Source organism: Platichthys flesus, chromosome 16, assembly GCF_949316205.1.
Source record: "Platichthys flesus chromosome 16, fPlaFle2.1, whole genome shotgun sequence".
NCBI classification, from domain to species: Eukaryota; Metazoa; Chordata; class Actinopteri; order Pleuronectiformes; family Pleuronectidae; genus Platichthys; species Platichthys flesus.
In genome coordinates, this window is record NC_084960.1 from 18932017 (window position 1) to 18948598 (window position 16582).

Genomic DNA, 16582 nt, shown 5'->3' on the forward strand with positions numbered 1-16582 from the left:
AGTTCAGCGGCTCTCCTCCTCCGCTCTGCCCACTGAGGAGCTCTGCAGCCCTGCTGAGCAGCTGCTGAGCCCCAGTGACAGAGGCCTGCTGCTCTGTGGGCCTTTTTCCCAAAAGGCTAAAATAATCCTAGTACTTATCTCAAAATCCTTCATATGAGGTGGTAAAAGGCGAGAATGTGTCTTTTAAAAGTGTCTTAATCTGCAGTCAGACATGTACTTAACTCTGGAGATCCTCCGGACATTCTTCATGGCTGTAGGTGAGACCTCAAGTATCCGAGTGAGAACCTCCGGATTCACATCATAAACAACGGAGCCCTCTGTTAAGTGACAGTTTATGTAAAGTGGGAGATGCATTTAAAATGAATCAAATTCAATAACCGCAGATAAAACCAACAAATCAAGAGATTTAATCTAAACTGTCGTTTTAAATGTCACTGGCTCCTGAGGCCGAAGCACAAACAAGCATGAAAGCATATAAATTAATTAAATGAGAAATTTAAATCTATGTTTTAACCATATGTCCATATTTTCAACATGATACAAGATTCCTCGATTCATTATCAACACAGCTTATCCTTAGAGGGTCACTGGGGGTGTTTGAGCCAGTTCCAACAGAACATTTGGCAAGAGGTGGGCTTACACAACTCTACAGTTCGCTGTGCCTATGGTCCTATCAGCCGGACCATTACCAAATATCTGCATGTGTTTGGAGGGTGGGAGGAAACACAGAAAAACAAACCGTGAACCCTCTCGATGTAAGCCATCCACCGTACCACCGTGCTGAACCACAAGACACATCCTGAATGAAATATAGAAGTTGCCACATTGGCTGAGTATTGCCACCTGGGAACTGCAGTGAACCAATGACAGTCTCAGAAACAAAGCATGGTTTCATCAAGTATTGAAAGAACCACCCAGTCAAATTAAGTCAATCAATTGACCAGTCGAACACAAGATTACAGCTCAAAGAAAATTCGGGGGCTCCATTACCTTGGCTTTTATTGTCATTTTTTTAAATGTTGTGGTCTTTGAGGTTCTTCCATCAGGACAAAAACCGCCCGCCACAAGACCAGCTTCTTCCCGGCTGCCGTTGGCCTCATCAACAAGGCCCGGGACCCCCACCTGACTCAGACTTTTATTCCACCCCCACACCTCAAGGATGTGTTAAATTAATAAATTAACAAATTATCTCATATCATATTATACTGTATTACATTGCATACTGCAATCGGACACTGTTTAATGTTTTGCATTTTGCATTTCACTTTTTACTTCACCTTTTATATCTTTTATCTTCCACATATTTTTATTTAGAAATCTTTATGTAAAAATAAATGCTACTTTGTATAAATATTGGAAAAAAGTGAGTAAATAAGAAATAAACAGTGAGTAAATATAGACTGGTTTTCTGTTTTTTATTTTGTATTACTTTCCTATTTATTGCGTTTTATGTTTCTATGTTCATTGTATGCACCAATAACCAGAGCAAATTCCTTGTAGGTGTAAACCTACTTGGCAATAAAATACTTCTGATTCTGATTCTGATTCTGATTAGACTCTATTAGACTCTGCCAATGATCCTCATCAGGGATCAGAGCACTGCTAAGGACCAGAGGCTGATTGATATTAATTCGTATCCACCCTCATTTTAAGCAACCACATAATGTAGAGCAGAGTCAGGTGATGTTAGCCACATTTGGGATTGTTTTTTAGTGAGGAAACCACAGCACTAAGAGGAGGAAAGACAAAAGGTCATGAACCAGCAGTGGAACTTAAATGGACCTTTTTTTGTAAAGTGTGGTTGTCAGCAGGCTGGACTGCGGGGGTCGGAGGTCAGAGGGAGAACAGGGAGCAGGAGGTTATCAGGCCAGACATTCCTGTCCATCCTTCGCTGAGAAAGGACAGGACAGTCAACCACTTCTGCAGTTGGTAACCTCAACACAGATACTGTCAAACTTTAAGTTTATGGTAAAAATATAATATCTTATCAGTGCTTTCACACAATATAAGCTTTTACTTTATATCTTACTGTGTTTGTGTGAATGTGTGGGTTCATGTGGCAGACAGGCCTGAACACCTATGACTGTTGGTATAAACTAATACTGTGCACGTCATGACCCTGTGTCCTCACAAACACACACACACACCCGCACCCACACACCCACACACACACTTGGGTAAACAAGCTATTTTGCCAGGTTCTTTCAGCACCCTCTGTGTGTTTATGTGTGTGTGTGTGTGTCGGTGTGTGTGAAGGAACGGCCTAAGTGCATCAGTTGTCTTCAACACTGGGGCGAAAGCAAGGTCATATCCATCACACAGTGACAACGCACACAGACACACACACTCACACGCACACACACACACACAACAGAACAAAATGACAATGGGTCAAACAATATTTAATGAACAAACATGTTTGACATGAAATCAATCAGTAATAGGGTAATAATACCTTAGTTTATCTAAGTCAAACTTTGCTGTTGACTTACCTGAGCTAGCAGTACTGATACCAACACACACACACACACTGTGCTGTTCATGGAGGTCAAACACACACTCTGATAATAGCACTCTGACAGAGCACTGCCATGTTTTCGATCAAAACCCATAGCTCAGCCCCATGTTTGTTAGTCAACCAGGAAATCCAGAAGTTGGTGGAGTGGGTTGCAGCCTGAGTGGAGCTGGAGGTGACACAGTTAGCCACACCTCTGGGAATTTAATGTATAAAATCTCACAATAGTTAGAGATATGTATCTATACACACCATTCAGACTACAAGCCATCATGTTACAGTCTGTGGTGTTCTTACTGCACACAAGAGACATTTACTCCCTGACTTAAGTCTTAAGGCCAGCGAGTGTGTGCATTTGGGGGGGGGGGGGGGGGGTCGTTGACGCTTCTAACATGTGACAGATACAAAATAAAATAAATAACTGAGAGAAAATAAATATCCCCCGGTGGAAAAGTGGAAGACACTGAAGAAGACACTGAAGAAGAGGTCAAGAGTGTTTGGGGTGATAAGGTCTGATGACGGTGTGTTGTAAAGGAAATGATGGGATCTCTAAAACGAAATGTGTATGTTACTTCCTGCTCCACCCAGCTGCTCCACCTCTTGCCTGAATAATGTGGAGGATCTGTTGCAGTTGTGAACTCTGCACAAACCCCTGCGTACCCAATTCTCCGAACTTTACCGGAAGTCATGTCTGAAAATTGCTAAAAGTACTAAGGAGACTAAATTAGCTGAATCAATACAGCAAACCACCAACGTTTCAACTGCATTGAACAGGTCTAGTATGAAAGCAGCCTATATTTGACCCCCCACTAACAATGTGCTGAGTAACATTCATCATGCTACATTTAAAATGGTGCAATGACAGCTTTACTGAAACAATAATAGTCCGTTCAAATTTCATTAAAAAAGAACCAGAGGAATAACTGCTAGCAATTTTAATAATAACTTGTTGTAATGTTATCACTTTGAGACGTCACCATCGAGATGATTCTAAAAGAAAAATGTTCACGCCGTAGACAAAGAAGCCTTTCATTTGATGCATTTCACTTATGACTGAAGCAAAGTTTAGTGGCGTTCAGTGCCATTGTGTGAACATGAGCGCTTTATCTCTGCTCTGTTTCCTGAAGGCCAGACGATGAGGTCATGACCAAAGCTCACCATCATTCAGCAGCAGTTTGAACACACATGCACCTCAGAGCCCTGCCTGGGGAACCACACGCCATTATAAGACGTGGTGCTGCCAGGTGAGAAGACTCTATCCTCCTTTTATGGCTCCATTGCAGCTGGGACTGAGATCTTTCCTTGTGCCTGTCCATGACATTATGGTTGTTTGATGAGTTTAAGGGTTGCCAGGTTTGTAGCTCTTCACTCACCTTCTACAGCTCCAGGTCATACATGACTGAGGTATATTGTCATCTTTCTCCGTATCCTCATTGTTGCCAGGTCAGTTTCAAGGTTGCCAGTTTACGGTTCTTCCATCCCCAGTTTGTGACTCATCACAGAACTCTTCATTTTGTCTTCCTCTCCTGTCAGCTCCAGCCTTAAACTTGCCAGTTTGGACTCTTTAACCCCAGCATATGTAGACTTACCATTAGTCTCCCTGTAGCTGCAGGGTTATTGGTTAATTACCTGGTTTGCGGTAGTTCATCCTCCTTTTATGGCGCCCTGTGACGGAGGTCTGTCTTTATTTTGTTTCTCCCCTCACGGTTATTACTGACATAGGTGAGGTTTACATCACTGTATCTTAAACTATGGTTCCAGGACATGAGAAGGGTCATGGTTGTTGATTCAGCGTGGTCACCTTTCCTTTGTTCAAACTCTGAGGGGGGGCAGTGATCCAGGTTCAAAATGTGTCAGCACCTGCAGAGACTGATATAACCTCTCATGTCAAACTGGAATGAGAGTATAACAGCTGTTAATAAGTTCTGTTCCCAAACATTTACTGTATGTTTTGTGTAGTTTTAAGAATTTAATTTGAGTTTCTCGTTTAGCTTATACAATTTTTTAAATTCTTTACATCATAATGATGTAATGATAACATGTACAGCGGTGGCTTCAATGTGTTTCCATGATGACCAAGCTATGTGATTTATATAATGTAACATATAAAATGACATATATATATTTTTTTCTCTACTTATATATATATAAAAAAAAATATATATATATAAGTAGAGAAAAAAGAAAACAAACTTTCTTGACTTTTTGACCTACAACTCCACGTAATTACCAGAACAATGATTGTACTGAAAGGTAGAGTCAATGTGCTGGTAATCATGCATCCATCCATCCATCCATCCATCCATTTAATTATCCATCCCCACTTACCTGACCCAGGTGTTCTTGGACTCTGGGAGGAAGCCAGAGAACATGGAGGAAACCCACCTAGGCACAGGAAGAACATATAAACTTCGGTCAGCAGACTAAAACCAAGACCCATGCAGATGCAACAGTGCCTACCACTGCACAACCATGCCAACCTAAAAGATATGACAAATTATATCTGTATAAGACAGATTTCTGATTTGTGTCATCATAACTTTTTTACTTTGCTCTTCTATGTTCCTGATGTCCCTCCTTTTAGTCACATTTTCTTTATCCACCATGTGTACTGAGTCTGTGTGTGTCTGAACAGATGTGGGGATAGAAAAAAGAAGCAACAACTAATACGATTTATGAAAAAAAGAGTTAGCAATCATAATCTTTACGACAACTTCTCCAAATATGTTAACCTGACACACTGTCATGACAGTATCACCACCACGCTCCATCTGTGTGTGTGTGTGTGTGTGTGTGTGTGTGTGTGTGTGTGTACAGAGATAGCCTAGCTGCAGGGGACCAGGTTTCGTTGACCTATGTCGACCTTTGTTGAGGTCACTGCGAGGTTGGGCCAAGAGATTCTTGACATTTCTCTCTACCATACCTGACCCATGCAGCCCATATCTACCAGTGAGTGTGTGTGCATGCGGGGGTCAGAGTGTTAGAGGTTGCAAGCAGGACACAGAGAGGTGACGCCGCATCTTGTCTGCAGCACGGCATGGTGGGAAATCTGAGAACAGAGGAGGAGAGACAGAAAAAGAGAGGAGAGAGAGGTCAGCCCGTCGTCACCATCATGAGGGTTATCTGAGATGGGAGGAGGAGGACAGGAGGAGAGGGACGATAAAGTTTAATTCTAGATCTTTGAACAAAGTACAATAAACCATTTGTCAGTCTGTATCGCAGCACTTTCTGAATTTGTTCCTATTCATTTAATTAATCTTTAAAATTGAAAAACAAATACACAAAATAAAAAATGTATTCATTTCTTAATGCAGGAGGTCACTGTAGTTTAACAGCTTGCTGCTCCACCAGAGGCAGGTGAGGCTCACGGTGCAGGTGAGAGCCATGGTGCATCAATGCTCATTGGCTTTGGCTTAGTTAATCAACAAGCTGACACACTCCCACTGTCTGCTCTCTCTCTCTCTCTCTCTCTCTCTCTCTCGCTCTCTCTCTCTCTCTCTCTCTCTCTCTCTCTCTCTCACACACACACACAGAGGCTTTAATCAAGTCAAAGGCCTCCAGCTGACAGGTACACAGGAAGTCAGATTAATTCACACACTCATCCGTCTTCCAGAGTGCTCTCTCTTTCTCTCTCTCTCACACCGCACACACACACACACACACACACACACACATACACACACACACACTGCTGCCATTTACATGTGCAATGCTCTTTTACACGCACATGCTCACAAACCCCATCCAGCAGTGAGTCGTCTTTCAGACAGCCTGTAGAACATGTGCCACATCTGCCTCTCTCTACAAGCCAGTCACCAGAAACTAGGAAGTGACACCGTATCCTCACTGCTCATTGGTCAAGAGAGATGGAGTCCATTCATCAACAACAAACCGCTCAACCAGAACAGAGCCGATCATCAATTCAGGATATTTGGTTAATATGCACAATGGCATAAACTCTGCACAGAGCCAACAAGTTTACATGGAGCTGTGTGGAGTAAACCAGCCTACTGTGTGTGTTTGGGGGGTGGGGGGGATGGTGGGTATGTGTGTTTGTGTGTGTGTGTGTGTGGGGGGGGGGGGGTATGTATATGTGTGTCTCTATGGATGCACTAGTATCAGAGTATTCATTTCGAAAAGTCGTGTGTTCAGTAAGTGTGTATGTTGGTGTGTGTCTAAATAACAAACTAGGTGCCACTTGCTGTGAGAGACAAGACTGCCTGGTACATCACCAGTGAGAGAGAGAGAGAGAGAGAGAGAGAGAGAGAGAGAGAGAGAGAGCGAGAGAGAGAGAGACACACACAAATAAATATCTTCACACAACCGTCACATCCTCAAAAGCAGACATCAAAACAGTGCCAGCAGTGAGAGTAGTTTAAAAGTTTGTGTTACCTTATCAGGAACAATTAGAAAAAAGAGACCCCAGTAGGATAATAAGTAGTCTGACTGTTGTAGTGCGGTAGAGGCACATACTATAATAACAGTGGTGGGCATCTCTCTTTCTTTCGCAGGGTTTCTTGGACCCTCAGCCTCCTAAATGCTGCTAAACGATAAACACTGAACACTTTATCATTATCAAGTCCAGCATCCTAGAAAATATCTATCTGACAATTTACATTCAGAGGTAATGTTCAGTGAACATGAAAGAAGTATATCATAGATGTTCGCTTTTGATAGCAGGAGACTTAAGTTTGGGCTTTTGCATATGAAGTTTACCTTTTAATGCCATTTACCAATTTTTTTATTTAACACAACACTGACACTCATGTTAGCATGGGCTGTTTTAGATCAGATTTACAGTTAACTCTCTCAATTCTGGTTCTCATAGCGCATGAGCACACACACAACATTCCACATCCAATAAATCAGCAAAATCAGCAATTAAGCACAAATCATAATAAAACACTGGTTTCATGCCTGAATATTGTAGTAAAGATGCGAGAAAAAATGAATTCTACAGACAAATCTCTTCCGAACTCTCTGAGGCAACCACAAATGTTGCAACAGTGCAGTGAGTGTGTGTGTGTGTGTGTGTGGAGCAAAGTGTCTTTGTCCCGTAAGTCTATGCTGTGCTGTCTCATCAATAACCTTCATATTGATAGGCGAGAGGACACACACACAGGCTGTGGCACCCCACAGTGTGATGACTCTTTGTGTTTGTGTGTGTGTGTGTGTGTGTGTGTGTGTGTGTGTGTGTGTGTGTGTGTATATGTGTGAGTGTGTGTGTGTTTGTGTGTGTGTGTGTGTGTGTGTGTGTGTGTGCGTGTGTGTGTGTGTGTGTGTTTCTGCAGTGTGAATAGGGCTTTCAGGTTGAGGAAATGTCTCTGTGTCTTCAGCTCTGTCAGTGAGCAGGTGGTCAGTCCAGCATCTTCTGCCTTACCCTCTGTTACGCACGCACACACACACACACACACACACACACACACACACACACACACACACACACATTCACACACACACACACACAGAGACAGGTGTATTGAAAACAAGTCAGTGCTGCTCCACAGACAAAAGTTTCCCAGTGTTGTTCAAGCGCTGATTCGTGCTTGTGGTTGGTAGTTGACACATACGTGTGTGTGTCTTTGTGTGTGTGTGTGTGTTTGTGTGGCTGTGCCTGTGGATAATTAAATGCCAATGGGGAGAACATCTCATTTTGCAGTGAAGGTCTTTATAGCAGACACAGACACACATGCACACAGACACACACAGGTTAACAAGCAAATAATTGACAACAGGGAAGCACAAATGACGAAGGAGAGGTGTAGATGGAAAAACAGTGAAGAAATTCCATGTGCAGACACCTGGAGAAAGGATAATGTTTTAAACAAGGAATTTAGGGGGAAGGACTATGGACAAGAACAGAAGGAGATCAGGAGGGAAGAAAATACAGAGCGCGGAGAGTGTCGTCAGGGAGACTAGACATTGGGAAGAGGAGGACAGGAACCAGGATTAGGTGGTCGAGTAAGAGGAGGATGAGAAGGAGATCAGTGTCAGATAACAAAGGGAAGGTGAGAGGATGAAGAGGAGGTCAGGGAGGAAAGCGAGAAGCAAGACGGAGGGGAGGCAGAGGAGGATGTGCGTGAGATGTGTCAAGCTGCTTTCAGACATGCACTGAACTCTGCACCTCCTCCATTTTCTCTGGAGGAGGTGCATGTGTGATCGCAAATTGTGAGCCGCTTGGTAGTTTCTGCTGACTGTATGCGCCTGACGTCCTAGTATAGTGCAGGAGAAGTCGGGGGTGTTGATGAAGCTTCTATTGCGCGACAGATGCAAAAAAAAAATTAACATTTTAAATATTTCTCTGTGAAAAAGTGGTATCAAAAACGTAGAAGACCCCAAGGAAGAGGTCGAGAGAGTTTGCGGTGATAAGAGCCGACAACATAGTCAGTGTGTTGTAAAGAAACTCACGTGATGTCCTCAGCAGAGTTAATACGTCACTTCCTGCCTCTGTCTGCTGCTCCCGGCTGCTCCACCTCATGCCTGAATAATGCAGAGGATTTGTTGCTATGTTGAGATCGTGTCTGTGCAGAGAACCTCCCACTGTGTGCATGTGTGAAGGGCAAACCGCAGGTAAACTCTGTGGCCAATTCTCTGGATTTTACCTGCAGGTCATGTCTGGAAACAGCTTGAGAGATGTATGAGGAGAGGGATGGTGGGAGCAGGAGGAGGTAGGAGGGAAAGACGTCCGGGTGCAGCAGCCAGCTCGGCTGAATAATTCAAAGTGACAGTTCATTTAACCGCTGACGGTCTCTGACTCTAAATTTACACGGCATACTGAGCACACATTCAACCATCGATAACTTTCATGACCATTAATACCAGACTGCTGGTCATCTATACCAGTCAAAGGTTTAACTGTGTCGTCCTTATCCACAGGAGACCAAGACTCATAGTTTCACTGCAAAACCAGATCAGATGCATTTTACTTTGGTCTTTGCAGCCTAAATTGAGAGAGTTGTCTCCTGTCCCCTGATGAGGAAACTGACGTGGCGAGGGAACAAATGCTCAAGCAGAAACACAGACAGTTGCCGATGTTGACTATGTTGACCAGAAATGAACCTTTACTTGAAACGTTTCGTGCAAACAGTCTGAATCTTATCTGAACAAAGTAAAACTTGAAATCTGAACATATCTGAAAAATAAATAGACCCCGGTTAATAAATCAAATCAAGACCTCTAAAATTGAGCCTTTTAGGCCTCAGCATGCTTCAACGTAAGTGCTGGGGCAGAGAAGCTCAAGAGTGTTATATGGTCTCGGCCTTTTGGTAATTATAAAGAGAATAAACCTGAACGTAACAGGAGGCCAATGCAGGGATGCAAGTATATTTGAGATTCAGTTTCTATTCTACCAACGATGAAATAAAGTCATGTAAGACAATCTCCAGGTCACTGGAAGAGAGGCAGGGTTAAAGTTTGTTAATGTCTGTTAATAAGAAATAACAGCCTTTCACAACTGAGATGACACCAAGACCGTTGACCTGGGGATGGAAGTGAGGCACCAGTGATTTTCAATATAGCGAGTGTCGAGAGAGTGACCGATTATATCAGTCATTTAACAGGAGATGGTTATGTTAGTTAAGTGATTGTAGTAGTTGTTGTTGTTGTTGTGTTGTCGCCAGGTTCTAAGGGGAGCTTTAACTGAGAGTCGTCAACAGAGCAATGGAAGGAGATGATATTGACCAGGAGAAGATGTTTCCAGCATTAATTAAAAAGGTTAAGTGGCACTACTGGTGGTAAATGCAGTTTTGATTTCAGACAACCAGGGTTCAGTTTTACCTTTTAAACAGTTGGTTCAGAAATTAGATCAAAGGAAAAAGTTTTCTAATGTGAAAAAGCCATGTCCAAAAACCAGGAAAGTCTGTTGATATTCTCCACTGTCATTCAAACTTAGTAAAGCAAAGAATGACTTAAATTCAAACTTTGTCCATCAAACTATAAAAACTATTTTTTCTCTGGTAAAGTGGAAAAGGTGAATCCCGTGTTAGAGGATAAGGAGGAGGAGAGAGAGAAAAGGGGAAGAGATCTAATGTTAATTAATTCTCACACACAATTAACACTGAGCCTGAGAGGCCATCGTGTGTGTGTGTGTGTGTGTGTGTGTGTGTGTGTGTGTGTGTGTGTGTGTGTGTGTGTGTGGGGACCTGTGGATTGATATGTGGCCAAATGAAAGAAGAAGGTTGGAGGACCGTGCTTGAATGGAGCTTAATTTACATGCTAATTTCAGTGTGTGTTAGTGTGTGTGTGTGTGTGTGTGTGTGTGTGTGTGTGTCAGAGTACTGTGATGGTTATTTCAGTCTGGATCAATGGTCAGAGGAGATGACGATGGCCTCAGTGAAGTTACTTTAACACACAGAGAGGACAGATTTTGAAAAAGGTGACATTCAACTAAAGAGACCAAGCTTAGATTTCAGCCCTTTACACGTCAGTAGTAACGTGGCTAAAGGGGGGAAGTGGGATTGGGTCTTTGACTTGTCAAAAGTACAGCAGTTATTGATGGCTTAATTTTATTTAGATTTCACTTTAATAACTATTATTATTATTCCTCTAGAATATTGTCTAAGAAATAATAATTCATAAATTGCTGGGTAAATGTTCCTATGCTAAATGTTAATAAAGAGCAACTATACAATGAAGCTCAAAGCAAAAATGCAGGATTGTGACTGCAGTGTTGGCAGATGAAACCATCAAAACCATTGAACAGAGTGATAGCCTCTGTGAAATGAACTCTGAATGTGTTGGGGAGCTCAGTACCAGTTTGTCCAGGTAAGAGGACCTGCCTCACCAAACCATGCTCAGGAACTACACATCTCCTACTGTAATGGCTTATTTATTATGTTTCATTATGATATATTTTAGAGCTTGGAGCCAGGACAACATCTCACATAATCATTTATGTGTACGAGGCTGATTTCAACTTTCCCCGAAACATGAGAAACAAACCTCACTGGAAAGAACAGCAGCAAGTTCAGAGTGGTGTCACATCCTCTGATGGTCTGCTGTTACATAAACTGTCAGCTGCACCATACCACACTGAGAGACTCACTGTATTCCTTCATAACCTTCATTGGGGATTTGTTTCAGGTGAGGGAAAGAGAGGAGTGAGGCTGAATCCAGACCAGTTTGTTACCGTGGGAGGATCTGACAGTCACAGAGTGGTTTACAACACATCCCAGCATGGTGTCCTCTTTCCTTCTTTCCTTGCTCTCCATACCTCAGTCCCACAGAGGATGTTTCCTACTCACTGAGGTGGAGAGTTCTGAGCACAGTCCTCGCAATCACATGACATACCAAATGTAATGAACAATGGATAGAACAAATGTGAATTAGCAACTCTATATATATATTTATATTTAAAAGAACTTCCACAAATACAGTCACATCTGTTTCCCCTCATATATCCTTGTTCTTACCAGCCCAGGTTTCAAACTAGCAACCTTCCTTTTTGCAGAAACTAACTCATTAACCTAGTGGCGTCTTCCTTCCTTTAGTCTTTCCTTCTTTAAAGAGTGACAGGCTGGAGGAGCAGAAGAAGAGATGGACATTTAAATGAAGACAGAGAGAGACAGTCAGGAGGGATGGCACTGATTCCACTGTTACCGTAGCAACCGAGAACCCATCACCCGTTCCCATCAACCCAACCAGCCCCAAACGCCCCCCACCACCCCCTACCCTCATTTACAGTCAGATCCCATCAGGTCCAGACCCTGGCCAACACTGTAACCATAGCAACCAGGCAACAGAGCCAGTCAGATAGATAGATAGATAGTTAGATAGATAGATAGATAGATAGATAGATAGATAGATAGATAGATAGATAGATAGATAGATAGATAGATAGATAGATAGATAGATAGATAGATAGATAGATAGATAGATAGATAGATAGATAGATAGATAGATAGATAGATAGAAAGATAGAAAGATAGATAGATAGATAGATAGATAGATAGATAGATAGATAGATAGATAGATAGATAGATAGATAGATAGATAGATAGATAGATAGATAGATAGATAGATAGATAGATAGATGGATAGAAAGATAGATAGATAGATAGATAGATAGATAGATAGATAGATAGATAGATAGATAGATAGATAGATAGATAGATAGATAGATAGATAGATAGATAGATAGATAGATAGATAGATAGATAGATAGACGTATAAATAAATAGATTATATAGATTATAGTCAACTATCTCTGTTTAGAGAAGCATTTCAGCCCTGTATCAGTTTGAATCACCATCAATACTAACACGCCCAAAGACGCATATCACTTGACTACTCATGTACACTACAAACAACTCCATGTCCGATCTACTTTTCCTTCCAGGTAAGGGCTCTCCCACCCACAACCTGACTATCACCATCAACAACTCTGTGATGGCCTTCACCAAGACTGCAAGGAACCTGTGTGTAAGACTCAACAGTCAACTCACCCTTACCACCAACGATACTGCAACATTCCCATCGTGCAGATACACGCTGCACCATGTCTCACTCAGAAGGTCGCACAGGTTTCCGTGCAGGCTCCTGTCATCTCACGCCAAGTGAGATGCAGCTCCCTCCTGGCTGGTCTGCCTGCTGGGCCGTCCGAACTGTGCAGCTTATCCAGAATTGAGCAGCTCGACTGGTCTTCAACCTACCTAAGTTCAATCACACTACTCTGCTTCTCCGCTCCCTTCACTGGTTACCATTGGCTGCCCCCATCTGCTTGGTCAAACCATACATCCCAGCCCATCCACTCTGCTCTGCAATGGCCAATTGGCTTGCTGCTCCCTAACTACTCAACAAAATCAGACCTGTTTGCTGTACTGGCTCCAAATGGTGTATGAAGCTCCCCATTGACATCCGGACAGCAGAAAGACACATCTTCAGCTGCAGACTAAAGACACTTCTCTTCCGACTATACCTGGTTAAGAAGATGATGGTCTAATAAGTTGCTCATATATTTAGCACTCTGTAGTGAAGCTAATGTACTAACATGATTCTTGCTGTTCTGGGTTTGTACCCTTATGGCTGAATGTACTTATTTGAAGTCACTTTGGATAAAAGTGTCAGCTAAATGATATGTCATGTAATGTAAGTGTTGCTTGAGTAACAGCTTGTGTCCTACACATGTAAACAGGTTTACTGTTTATGTCTTCTTTACAACTCTGTTATTTTGAGTCCAGACTAAAATGCAGCCTTTGAAGCATTTCCAAACTGCTTTAAAACTCTAGAGTAGTGTAGACTCCAGCGTATCTGTTGATGCGTGTTCAAACCAAAAACGTATGGATGTGAAATGAGTTTCCCTTTAGTATCTGCTTGGTCTTATACCTTTGAGCTTCCTCTTGTTTTCGACTGTTGCTTGTTGACGGTTGTGAACTGAATCTCTATATAAAACACAGAGATTTTGAGCCTGATAGTGCCTCAAGTCATTAAGTTCTCTGACCAGTGTGATACTAAATACATCCTCTCGCTCTGATCATCCCACTCCTCCAGTGGTTCTACAGTATCAACTCATGATCAATTTCCTCAAATTGTCTCCTTCTGGAGATGCTTCTCCTCCCAGTAGCCCCTAACTGTCATTTCTTCACCTTATGTTTGTAAAGTGTGAACTTTAGAGCTGACGGGTTATGGAATGTCATCAGACCAAGTAATTTGTTAGTTCTATTTAAAAACTCATGCCAGTGCCATTTACTCCTTATCTTATAGTAAAGATTTGAGCTTTGTTTTCTACCTAAAAGACACACTGCTTCCTGTGCGACCTGTGGTCTCCTTCAATATAAACTGTGTTGGAGTCGTGTGACTTGGACCTTTGGACAGCTTTGGGAGTCTTATCCCAGGAAAATATTTGCAAGATTTCAAATGTTTTGTCTCACAATCATCAGAAGTCCCGATTTAATATGTATCAATTGTGTCAATTGGTTTAGTATCTACATTTCTACTCTTTAGCATAACTAAGTGACAGGGTCATTCCAGTATTTTCCAACCTTAGCCCTATGTTTATAGATGTGGGTACGTTATGAATGATACCTATGACTTTTGGAATTGGTCCAGTAGATTGCCTCGGCCGCAACACTCTGGCTGTGGCTACAATGGAATCTTACGGGGCAACTGCGACAGCACCCAGAGGACTTGAGGGTGAGAGTGAGTAAGACATGTGTAATGGGTCGCAGCTGCTAATGTTGGCGATGTACTGTACCAATGTTTGTAAGTACCATTCATTTACATGATGGTTGAAATGTCTTTTTGACACTGCCACTTTTTCCTGATCCTTATTTGGTTCTCTTCTCATTGTCCTGACCTAAAAAATAAATCAATTGCAAGCTTCAGTTTGGTTCCTCAGGCTGTGTTTGTCATCTCCATGGTAATTACAGTTATAATGATTGCACTCTATTCATAAACTCTTCTAATAATTTAGTCATTAAATGAATCTGAATAATCTGGGACCTATACAGTATCTTCTTGGGGAACTTTTTTTTCTGTCTAATAATATCATACTTGCCTTTGTTTTAAATGTTCCACACAGTGATCTTAATGCAACAAATAAGCATCATGTTATACACATAAATTGTACATGGACTGCACAGCGCTTTTCTCGTCCTATCAACCACTCAAAGTCACATTCATCCATTCACACACTCATTTATACTTCTATGCAGCATTTGCACACAGCTGTCAGGGGTGGTTCGTGTTTCAGTATCTTGCCCAAGGAGACTTCGGTAAACAGGAGGAGCAAGGGATCAAACCTTGGGAGGACAACATTCTCTTATATATTTTATTTTCATAGTTTTTATTGGATGTTATTTGTTTATTTAGTAATTTAGTTATGTATCAACACATCTTTATGGTAATGGCTATGATGTTTGTTCTATAAAGGGGATTTGTATATGTGTATGCTTATGTGTATTTTTATGGCTGCAGCATGGGACAATACAATGTATCCTGAATCTACCTCCTGAGCCACAGCAGCCCCCCTTGTTTTCCTTTTGTTTATGTCTGCCTACGAGCCAGTATTTCAGTAGAGCTGTACATTTTCCTTCAGATTGTTTTTTCTTTATTAGATAACTGAGTTTTTCTCCTGCAGCCGGAGCTGACACCGATAGTTTCAACTTGTCTATGAAGAGAGCGCAAACTGGAAAAACATGATTGTCAGTAACAGTACACTTATAAAGGGCCTATCTGATATTTAGAAACAGTGCAGGTTGCCCCCTAGTGTTGTCAATAGTGCACTGCAGGAGTTGAGGAGGACCAGGAGCGGTGCTTTGTGAGGTGTTAAGTCTTCTACTCAGGGACAGCTCTCAAGAGAGTCAATAGGCTATCTCCTTTTCTCTGTCACATGCTCTCTCTCCTTCTCTCTCTCTCTCTCTTTCTCTCTCGCACACACACACACATTTAAATCATTTATTTGAATCCACCAATCATATTCATACAAAAAGGATTCAAACATTTCTCAGGGGTTGAATACAGCTTAGTGACTCATGGGTACAAGAAACATCTCCTACGCCAAACAGCAAGACTACCTATAGCAGCTGATACAGAGCAGAACTTTGCTAGTTGTTTAGATCTTGTCTTACTAAGTCCTGCCAGTCGTAATCCACTGACCGAAAGCTTATGGACATGCCCCAGACTTCCAAATATCTATATTACCAGCTTACATGTATAGCCTAGGTCTCTCATTTTAGCAACAATGGGCTGGTATTTGGTCAACTTGTCAAGGAAGGCTATGTCCATATAGAGGTCATAGACACAGGCTACCTCAAGGACTACTACCTCCCTTTTAACCTTGTCCAAGAAAACAACATCAGGGGTGTTAGGGATGTTACAGAACACATCATCAGAACTGTTAAACCAATCTGGCATTAGTCGAGAGTGTTTGTACATTGACACATTTGGGGGGAATACTCCCTCTCTTTCTCTCTCTCTCTCGCACACACACACACACACACACACACACACACAAACAGAGAGACAGAGAGAGAGAGACAGAGAGAGAGACTCCACTCTCCCTGACCCTTTGCTTATATTGTGGTATCACGCTCACAGCCTGCAGCTATCACTGGACACCTAGCTGTGGGC